We start from the raw sequence: 10,654 nt of genomic DNA on the forward strand, positions 1-10,654 counted from the left end.
AAAACATAAAACATCCTAAGAACAACAAAACACAAAATATGCAGATAGACCCTGAGGTCTATGTACACACAAACCCTGAGATATACTAGATGTTATAGTGAGCTCTGGGACAGATCAACATGATCCAAGTCACTCTGAAGTCACTGCTGTGGTAGGTAAGTCATCTTCCACCAATCCAGGTCACTCTGAAGTCACTGCCGTGGTGGGTAAGTCATCTTCCAGGGTATGCTGCTTGTACTCATATAATGTTAGGAAAACTTTCAGTGTCCAAATGTGAGAGCTAGTCATCCAAACAGGTAGGTGGCCAGTCAACATCCACAGACTCCACATCTAGCTCAAGAATGTCTGTAGTCACATTCATCAGAGAGCTAATGTTTGGCTAGGTTCTCCCAAAGTATCCATGCACAAATTCTCAAATTCTTTAATGTAGGTTCCCGCTTGGGTCTTCAGATACATATAAAAATGATGCTCATCCAGGTAGTGTGTCTCCATAGAATGAATAACCCAAGTTCTCACAGCCAAAGGCCTTCGGTGAAGGACCTGGAGAGGTGTTTTCTGGTCAGTCTTTAAATCCTTTAGGTCATTTAGAAATCCAGTGTCTTCCTTCTGTATAGCTTTATTGGTCCATATCAGGGCGTTATAGGTCTTGGTCTTCTCTTCTTCTCCCTCCTTCATATACCCTATTGCCTCTCTGGTGACAAGCTGCAAATAATGCACTTGGATTTTGTCAGATGACTTATTACTTTTCTGCTGGAGCTCCTTAACTTCTTGTAAACTGAAATGCACTCTTTGAGGGTTCAGCAGTTCCACTGCAAAAGGTCTTCCATTTCCTAAAGTTCTCATGTCTACATCTTCTCTTCCAGAAGATGAGAAATTAAAGCCCTCTGCTTTGAATGCTGCCAAAGAAATTAGTTCTTCCACAGAAGATTCCATTTTCCTTTCTCCATCAATTACCCAAGGAGTCTTTGGTAGATTCGTGGAGTATTTATTATATTTGCCAGCAACAAAAACAGCACCATGAGTACATTCAATTTCAAGGACAATGCATATACTCTTTGGTGAGTTTGGAGGACAAGGAAATTTTGTGAGGAAATCGTCTTCTTTTATCTTGTTAAAGCTTTCAAAATGGCCATTCTGGTGAACACTGACTGTTTGGTTTTGGCTGATTTGAAACAATCTCGGCAAACTTCACCTATGAAGTGGCAATCCTCAACTGTTCCTGGATGAGCAAAGACCACACTCACTTTAAACAAGCTCTTTCCGTCAATGGAAACTCCCAGTCCCTCTGTAAACAGAGGTTGAGTACATTTGTAGGCTTCTTTCAATGAACTATATCGTTTCTTCCCAGAGACAGACTGGGCTTTCCCATTTCCTGTTTTACCAGCAACCATGTGACGTGCTCTCTCACAGACAGCTGTGGTGGGAAGGAAACAGATAAAACAATGCTGGTGTATTCAAACTCAGAGACTTCAACCTTTTGATACACCTTTGCTATAAACTCTTTCTCACAGAACTCTTGAAGAATTCCTAAGCAGACGTTGCACATACTCAAATCTGAAGGCTCAGAAGCAATGCTTTTGTCTTCCGTGACAGAGGTCCCCTCCTCTCAATTTCCACTCAATTTATCTATCCCGTCTTCTTGAAAATGAATTTTCTTCAATGGTGGGTTTGGAACCTCCAAAATTAATTCATCTTTTTCAGTTTCTAGAAATTTCTGTAGATCATTGAACAAGTCCTTGAATGGGTGTTTGTAAGGTCCATGAAGATACACACTACAGAATCTGAAAATGCATCTTGGACAGGTACCAGAACTGAACAACAACTGGGCCACATGCTTGTTTTTCTCAGTCAGTGGAAACATACTGAATAATTATAGCTTCCTTCACCCAAGATGCTGGAGCCAACAAGATTTAACCCCCTTGGTCTATAGGTGGGATGGGGACGACTCATCATGCAGGTCTTGTTTAGGCAATCATAATTTTGAGATCTCATATGTACAGCTCTTTGTCATATATAGAAGACACTATCTCACAGCAGATATCGTGGCCTTCTGGCTCTTAAAATATCTTCTTGCTGCCTGTTCTGCAATGTTCCCTAGGTCATAGATGTAGGGATTATATTTTAGACACATAAATGGAGGCTAACCGTTCTCTGCATTTTCACCAGTTGTGGGTTTCTCTGATGGTTTCCATCTGTTGTTGCTGTTGCAAACAGAAGCTTCCTTGTAGCATGAATAATAAAAACCCAGAGTAGATATTGGGGTTAAAGCTGAAGACCAGAAGAGCAAAATGACCAGTCACTAGAGAGTTCTCACCTCTACCAATGCTCAGATCCAAAGGGTGTTCCACCGAACCTCAGACTGCTCCTGATGGCACTGCTGCTCATACTCACTGAGACTGTAATTTGTCCTTGTTTCCTCCAACTTTATATTCCTCTCTCTGCCCAGTCATAGCACTCCTGTCTCCACCTTCCTTGTGCCAGGGTTAAAGGTGTGATATCGGGGTTAAATAAGGATCAGGATAAACAAATAGTCCGAATAGATGTTTATTCAGGGAGAAATAACTTACAACCTAGACAGATGAGCACCAGGAAATTCAACCCGATCCTCTCCGAGTCACGCCAGCAAGAGAGCTTTTTCAGGCTCTCCCTCCGACTTCCTTCCACAGGTCACTTCCGCCCATGGCTCCACCCCAATGGGCGTGGTAGTGCCACAGAAGGACTATCTCACTACAGTGTGAGCTCTGTTTCTCTTTCAGACTGATTCACTCTCATGTAGCCCAGGGTGGCCTTGAACTCACAGAGATTCATCTGCCTCTGTCTTCTGAGTGCTGGGATTAAAGGTGTGTACCATCACTGCCTGGCCTCTGTGGCTAACTATTGTGGCTGCTGGGATTAAAAGTATGTACCACACTGCTTGGTCTCTATGGCTGTGGCTAGCTTTGCTATCTAATCTTCAGGTAAGCTTTATTAGATCATTAACAAAATGTCACTACACTTCCCTAACTAGGAGTGAGAGCTATACTTTTCTGTAGATATAAGGATAGTTTTTAGAATGTATTTGGGAAATGTACTAGTTTAGGAATGTGGTAGCAGTATATTGTCCTTTAGAGTCCACAATCTCACTCACCATGGAGAGTTAGCTAAGTAGACTATCCTTTAAATATTTCTCCTTTTCTGTTTTCTTATTGTCTTTCTTTTTGTGTTCTGTTAATTGTGAGTCCTATCATTAGATACTACTCCACGGTTTTTGGTGGCATTTTGTTTGTTCTGTTTTGTTTTGTTTGTGCTATAAATTGTTTTGGTTAGCAAACATTTTTCTCTGTATTCCAGTTTGGGAAGCATCTCTTAAACTGCCTTTAAACCAGTGATTCTCCCACCTCTGGCCATAATACAGAACAGTCATTCTTCATTATGTTGTGCTTTTGCTTTCCAGAATATTGTTTAGAGTTTTATTAACAGTTCCTGTCTCTCTGATATGTTGCCCATCTGTTCTTATATGTTACATGTGTCCCCTAGCCCACTAGAATCTTTAATGTCTTATCTATATTTATATAACTTTTAATGTTTATGTTTGTTCTTCTATCTTTCAGTAGAAAATTATATAATGGAAAACCTGGAAAAAAGTCAACAGAAATAATGTTATTTATTATTAGGAGCCATAGTGTACATGCTTTTGTTTCAATATTCCCTACTAGGGGCAACAGTACCAGCAGCAGCCACATTGGTGGAGCACCATTCTTCTTTGGACCAGGGTTGAATTCCCAGTGTCTATTTGGTGGCTTATAACCTTCTGTAAGTCCAGCTCTAGTGGATATAACTTCCTATTTTGTCCATTGCAGGCATCAGGCCACTATATGGTGCAAAGACATACATGTAGACAAAATACTTACACACCTAAAATATATTTTTAAAAGTTTTTCTTTTTGAAGTAAAAGGATAGGGATGATTTTTACAAATTATCCATGCATATTTAGGAGTCTTAGAGTATAGCATATAGACTATAAACATGAGATCAATGGATTAAAAACAGTTATCACTATTAGTCCTAATCATTCTAGCATGTCCGAGCTATGTTAATTCAAATAAATACAGCAATGAGGTTCCTAGAAATAATTAAATTGTTTCTGTAGATTCTTGACAGGCTTGCCACATGGACCAGCCAGAAAAGAAGTTTATCAATCACCTGACACCTAGCAACTGTCATGCTCAAACCAAAAATGAAGCTTCTAGCCTTCATCCCTGTCCACTCCCATTTTGCCTTATAACTGCCATATTTTAATATACAGTAGGCTTTTCCCAAATAAAGGCCTTCAAAGTCTCAAATATCTTGTTGCTTCACCTCCCTTTCCTTCTCTCTGATCTAGCAATGATTTCAATTATAATAATCAGGGTGGACATTTTCAACTTGAATCTCAAACTTGAACTTCATGACAACATCCTAACTCATTAATTTGGTTGTATACATATGGTACTTAAAATTGTTTCCACTGTTTAGGAGATACAGTATACATTCAATGCTGCAACAGTCTCTAGGCTGTTGAAACATTTGATCCCACCTTCCAGCTCTCTATAATGTAAACATCAGCTTTGCCAATCCTCATAATTAAAATTCTGTACAGAAAGGTAAAGGTGTTTCAGTTTTATTCTATATTTCATCTCTATCCCTGGAAGTCCAAGCTACCCAAAGGGGACCGTAATAACTATTATCCCTTTAATGAGATAATGTACTTCTCCTTCCCAGACAAAAGCACACTTGAGTTTGGGTAAATGTAACAAAATTACTAGCAATTATTTTCTTTGCAATACAGGAACTATAACCATGAAAGTTTAAGTTTTTACAGAAAATTTAAAATAGCATTTTTCTTGGTTGAGGACCTACCTACACACAATAAATTTTCAATTATTTATTATATATTTCAGCAAACAAAAGCATTCTTCTATAAAGCCTGCTTTTGAGACTAGATACATGGAATATTTCTTTTTTTAGTATTACACATAATTTATTCAAAGACATATTATAGTCATTAGTGTTCAAGAGAATAGATTAACAGAATGTAATTTCAGTGATAATTTTTTAATCTTTCCAGGTAAGTTTGGTAGAGATGTTGCTCAAATCCTGTGCCTCAAGCTTGCACTAGAATTTCTTTCTTCAAGACACAGGACATATTTTCCTGTGTCTACCTATTGGTCATAATGTAAATACGCATGCAGTATTTCTTATCACTGTCCAATAAGTTTACAAGCAATTGAGTGAATTCAGGAAGTTAAAAAAATTTCAGTCTTTTACTGTCAATAAACATTGAAATAATTCAGAGTAGTTATCCTTCAATAAATAGAATCTTACACTTCTAATTCTGTTCATTCAGTTTTTTTTTTTTTTTTTTTTTTTTGCTATCAAATTATGATTCACAATGGTCTATCTTGAGATAGAGCAAAGAATTTAGATAAGAGAATAATGCCTGGCAAAAAATAGTTCATTGGACCTTTGCAAAACAGCAGAGGGAACTTGCATGACAACAAATATGTGGGTTACCAAGACTGAGACCATCTCTCTTCTCTGTGAAATCATGTAACTGGCTTAAATATTGTCATGAGGTGGTGACTGGAGCTGCGGAGACTCTGAAGGCAAAACCACTCTTCCATCCACCAGCCACTGTAAACATAATAGAAACCTCACAGTTACAAAGGGGCTACAAGGACTTGCAGGTGTGTGTGTGATCTGTCTGTCTGTCTGCACATTGTGTTCTAATCATTTTAAAGTACTGTTTATTGCAATATATCTGGGAGAACATTGGGCTTACATGGCTACTGTACATTGTTTCTCAGCCTAACCAGGTTGAAACCTAAATCAGAAGGAAAAGACATGGTTTTGGAAAATTAAGCTCCATCATTCAGAAATTTTCATCTAACCTCTACCTAGAACTTTACATTTTATTCAATCAAATATGGCATTTGGTTTTATTTTCAGTTTTATTTTCTATAATTTCTATTTTATGGGGTTAACCAGGGTCTGAAATGGAAAATAGAAAATACCACAAACAAGTAATTAATGTGTGGTTCAAATAGTGCTTCTTTTTGTGTACATATGTGTAGCTCCACCCTACAGGGGAGGAGTAGGGGGGGAAACACCCTTTCTTCCCAAACATTTACAACTGTGTATAGCATCTGCTTGCCCACCACTTGATAATCAGCTCAGTTACCAGATAAGTGGCCAGGGTAACATGCTTAGGTTTCAACAACCCTTACTTAACTGAATAATGATGCCCTATTTCAGGAGTACGTGCTGACAAGTTGAATATGACGAAGAGAAGTTCAGAGAAAAATGTGGAAGATTGGGCTAATCTTGAAATTCGCAGGCAAATGGATGAAACTGAAAGACAAACCGAGTATCAAAGGATCACCAGCCTACTAATCCATACCACCAGAGATCCATACTGCCTTTTTATAGGTTCTTAATTTTACCTAATTGTTTCCCCCTGGTCCTCCATATCTTTGCCCTCCACTCCTTCTCTTTTTGAACCTCTCAATCCCCTGTAATTCTTTTGTCTAGTTTCACATCACTGTGTTCTCCAATTCAAATTTTAGTCTAAATATTACTTTTAAAATGTATTTTATTTTAAATTATGTGTATGTTTGTGTGTATCTGTATGTAGGTTTGTGCACAAGAGAAGTTGCCCACTGAAGTCAAAGGTATCGAATCCTCCTGGAGCTAGAGTTATATGTAGTTGTAAACCATTCAATGTAGGAGGTAGAAACCTAACACTGGTCTTTTGGTAAAATAGTGAACATTATATTTTTGCATGTCTTTATAATGAAGATCTAAGAGATTTATGGCTGCCTTGATGTTCAAAATGCTTAGCTAATCACATGTTCTTAATGGGATATTTGTAGAATACCCCTCTGCAGTACAAGGAACAATGCAGAAAAGGGAAATGAATAAAGGTAAAAGTCAGAAGATAGGAATAGGAGCTGCAAAATGCTGTCTTTAAGGTGTTGCAAAGCTATTTCAAACATGATCTCACAGCAGTTGTAATTGTCTGCAGTGGGTCTGTGTAAGAGTAGGCCAGCCGATAGATAATTCATGAATCCAGGAGGGACTCCTGGAGCCCTATCCATCTCTGCTGAAGGACTGGCTATTGCTGGATTCTGTTTTTTTTCAACTGTGTACCCAACAGTGAAACTAACAGGTTCAGGGGCCCTACCCTCACTACTGAAATATTTTATACACACAACACACAACACACACACACACACACACACACACACACACACACACACACTGGTTTTTTTGAAACAGAATTTCTCTTTATTGCTTTGGAGCCTGTCCTGGAACTAGCTCTGTAGACCCGGGTGGCCTTGAACTCACAGAGGTCTGCCTGCCTCTGCCTCTCGAATGCTGGGACTACATGCAGGTACCATCAATGCCTGACTAGATTCAGGAACAGAGATACTGATTGATTTCAGTTGTGTACCCATTGGTGACCCTACATGGCTTTAGTGAATAATTCCAAACACACAGATGGACATGGTTGTTCTAAATGTATCACAAAACAATAATGAAAGCCATGAATATTGGGGAAGGAGTAGTGGGAATAGAGGACTGATGAGGATAAGAAGAGATAAGAGAAACTAGAGGCTAATAAAAATGTTATATACATGTGTGAAATTGATAACTAAATTAACTAGATATATGTATTTAAAAATGATTTAGCTCATCCCTTAATAAGTGAAGACTTTTAGAGAGAATTCCATGGGCTACTGAGAAGTATATGTTTTCATAGCTTGGGGGACATCCTTTTATTAATATGTAAGGGCCTTCTCTATCTCCTCTGACTAATTTTAACTTCATTCTGCTTCATCATGTATCAGAGTACCTATGACAGTATTTGCAGCTTCTACTTGTTTGATAAAATAACTAACATCCTTCTTTCCCTCTCAGTCCATGAGAACTTTTGCATGTAAGGTATTTTCCCCTTTTCTTCCTCCTCCTCCTTTTCTTTTTCTCCTCCTCCTCCTTCTTTTTGATAACAGATAGATTGAAACTGTTTTTTTAATCTAGCCAATTAGTTAATCTCCATATTATTTATTTATTTGTTATTTTTACATCCCATTGTGTGTATAGGCTACAGAGAACCTATGGACGTCAGAGGACAATCGTGAAAGTTGGTTTCATCTTGCCACCATATGGATTTATAGGATTGAACTTGGATCATTAGAGCTGGCAGCATGTGCCTTCTCTTTCTAAGCTGTTTCCCAGACCCCTAATCAATACTTTTTAATTAGAAAGTTAAGATTATGCTTAGTGATATCATTGAGAAAAAAATGTCTTCTATCATTATTTTGTTTGTTGGTTGATTATTGTTTGTTTCTCTTTTTTATTAATATTAGGGGACTGATGGTTACTGAGTGAGACATGATAGATTATCTTCTACTTCTGTCTTTTTTTTTTTTTTTGTATATTCCTCTCAGAAAACTGTTTTGTTCCAGTGACATTGTGAGGAAGACTGTCTTTCTACTTTTTCTGTGTTCAGTATTCCTGTAAAAATTGTCCATAAACCTAGTCTTACAGTCGTGAATTACTTGAATTTCTGCTGATCTTGAAACATCTTTGTTTATTCATCAAATTTAAATTATTTATTTTCCAAATATAAACATGTCAGTTAGTAATCATTTACTTTCATGTATTGAAAAATATTATTCAATGTTGTCCTGGCTTGGAGACTTTTTGTTGATAGATCTCATATTGTGTAGATATTAGCCTTTGTTGGCATTATTCCTTCACTAGTGATATTGTTTCTTTGGGTTGCACTTTGGCATCTTGACTCCAATGTGTTGTTGAGAGGTGCTTCTCTGCCGTGCCACATGAGGTTCTAAATGCCTGTTGCTCTTGAACACCAGTTACTTCCTCAACATTGGGAGGATTTGGTGCTGCAATTGTAATGAAAAGCTTTTATGTGTTGTTTACTTCTGGTTTCAGCTTCTTATAAGTTCGCTCTCTTGATAAAATTCCTCAATTATTAAAAATTGTGGACATGATTTTTCCCTTTATTTCTTCATATCCAAATATAGTTTCTGCTTGGCCTTAAGGTCTTTTCCTTTCTCTGGCTTATTAATAATGTGTTGTTTTGTTTAATTCCTTGACTTTTATTTCTGATATTTCTTGTTTTTAAACTTTCTTATCTTGATTCCATTCATTTCCTGACCCTTCATACTCACCCTCTGCCCTTGCAATGTCTCCCCCCAAATAAAATTTAATGGAAAGAAAATAAAGAAAAAGTCTTGTCTTGGAAACTGTAGTAAGTTTCCATGGAAACATAGTAAGTCACACATTAATCACTTTTATCCATATATCTTACATGCAAGTGTTCATTGCTCAGAGTCAATTGTCTGGTTCGAGGCCTCTGGATTATGCCCTTACTGGGACTCCTCTTGGGTATCCTGTTGCTGATCTGTGGCATGAAGTTCACAGCTTTCTGCTGCGTTCTCATCTCAGTTTCCTTGCTGAGTTTCTCATCTATGTAGCTACTTTCTCATCCATGCTTCAAACCTATCTTGCTGGCTTATGTTTCTCTAGTTGTGAGGAGCAGACTTAATTTGTATTTCTAAAGGTAAAATTTTCTAACAGGAAAACATTTCAACTTTTAAAATGTATTCTTAGAGAAGTAAATAATCAAATGTCCTCTCAATCTTCTTGAAGGATAAAAATCTAAGCTAGTTAGTGAGAAGAAAATTGAACTGAATTCTAAAACAAAACAAAAAAACAGTGGTTACTGAAGATATGAAATGCATTAAGGTTTTTACTCATTCCAAATTGAGCCAGAATTCTTTTTCTTTCCAACTTCTCAAAAAGTCAAAGATTTGGGGATGGAAATGGAAAACAAGAGGTCAGGTTTGAAATATGAGACAGAATCACAGAAAAAGCCTCTGCAGAGTCATCGTAGAATTTAATTCCCATAAAGCCATAAAGAACAACATCTCAGTCCTTGACATTACACCTCCCACGTTACTCTCCATTACAAATATATGTAACTGCTGGCATGTGAAGATAAAGCTCTCAAATGTCTTTTAAAGACCAGAATTCATATATTTATAATCTCTGTATCTTTTTCTGTATTTTCTTTTATCTATTTTCCATCCATGGATATGATATATAGTAATCATGTTCAAACCTTATTCTCCACCTCTAATTGTCCCTGTACCCCTAACAAATGTCTCTCACAACATTATGTTAATTCTTTCCTTGAAAAATATAACCCACTAAGTCAAATTAGTAATGTCTTTATGCATGGATGTAAGACAGCCTTTGAGTGGAGTGTCATACCACCAAGGGAAAATGTCTCTCTACTAAACCAAGGATGGAGCTGATCCTTCACCATCCATACTAGAATTTTAACCTAGTTGGTCTTGAGCAAGCCACCACAGAGGCTATGAATTTGTGTTTGCAAACAGTCATGTCAGGTATAGAAGGTACCATGCACAAGTTCTTCCCATTTTCTGGCTCTTAGTTTCTTCCCACCCCTCTTCTACAATTTTCTCTGAACCACAGGGTGAAGAAGTTTAATACAGATGTTCCATGTGTGCCTAGCTGAGCACTCTTGGTCACTGCTCCCAGAAAGGATAGATTACTAAGTGAAAAATCTTTATCAGTCATGGC

General features: G+C 37.5%; 1 pseudogene; it reads right to left on the reverse strand.

Annotated features, from left to right (window-relative positions):
• Positions 1-280: 280 nt before the first annotated feature.
• On the reverse strand, positions 281-1,760 carry LOC127220812 (tRNA pseudouridine synthase Pus10-like; annotated as a pseudogene).
• Between the last annotated feature and the right edge of the window lie 8,894 nt (positions 1,761-10,654).

Source organism: Phodopus roborovskii, unplaced genomic scaffold (genome assembly GCF_943737965.1).
Source record: "Phodopus roborovskii unplaced genomic scaffold, PHOROB, whole genome shotgun sequence".
Lineage (NCBI taxonomy): Eukaryota > Metazoa > Chordata > Mammalia > Rodentia > Cricetidae > Phodopus > Phodopus roborovskii.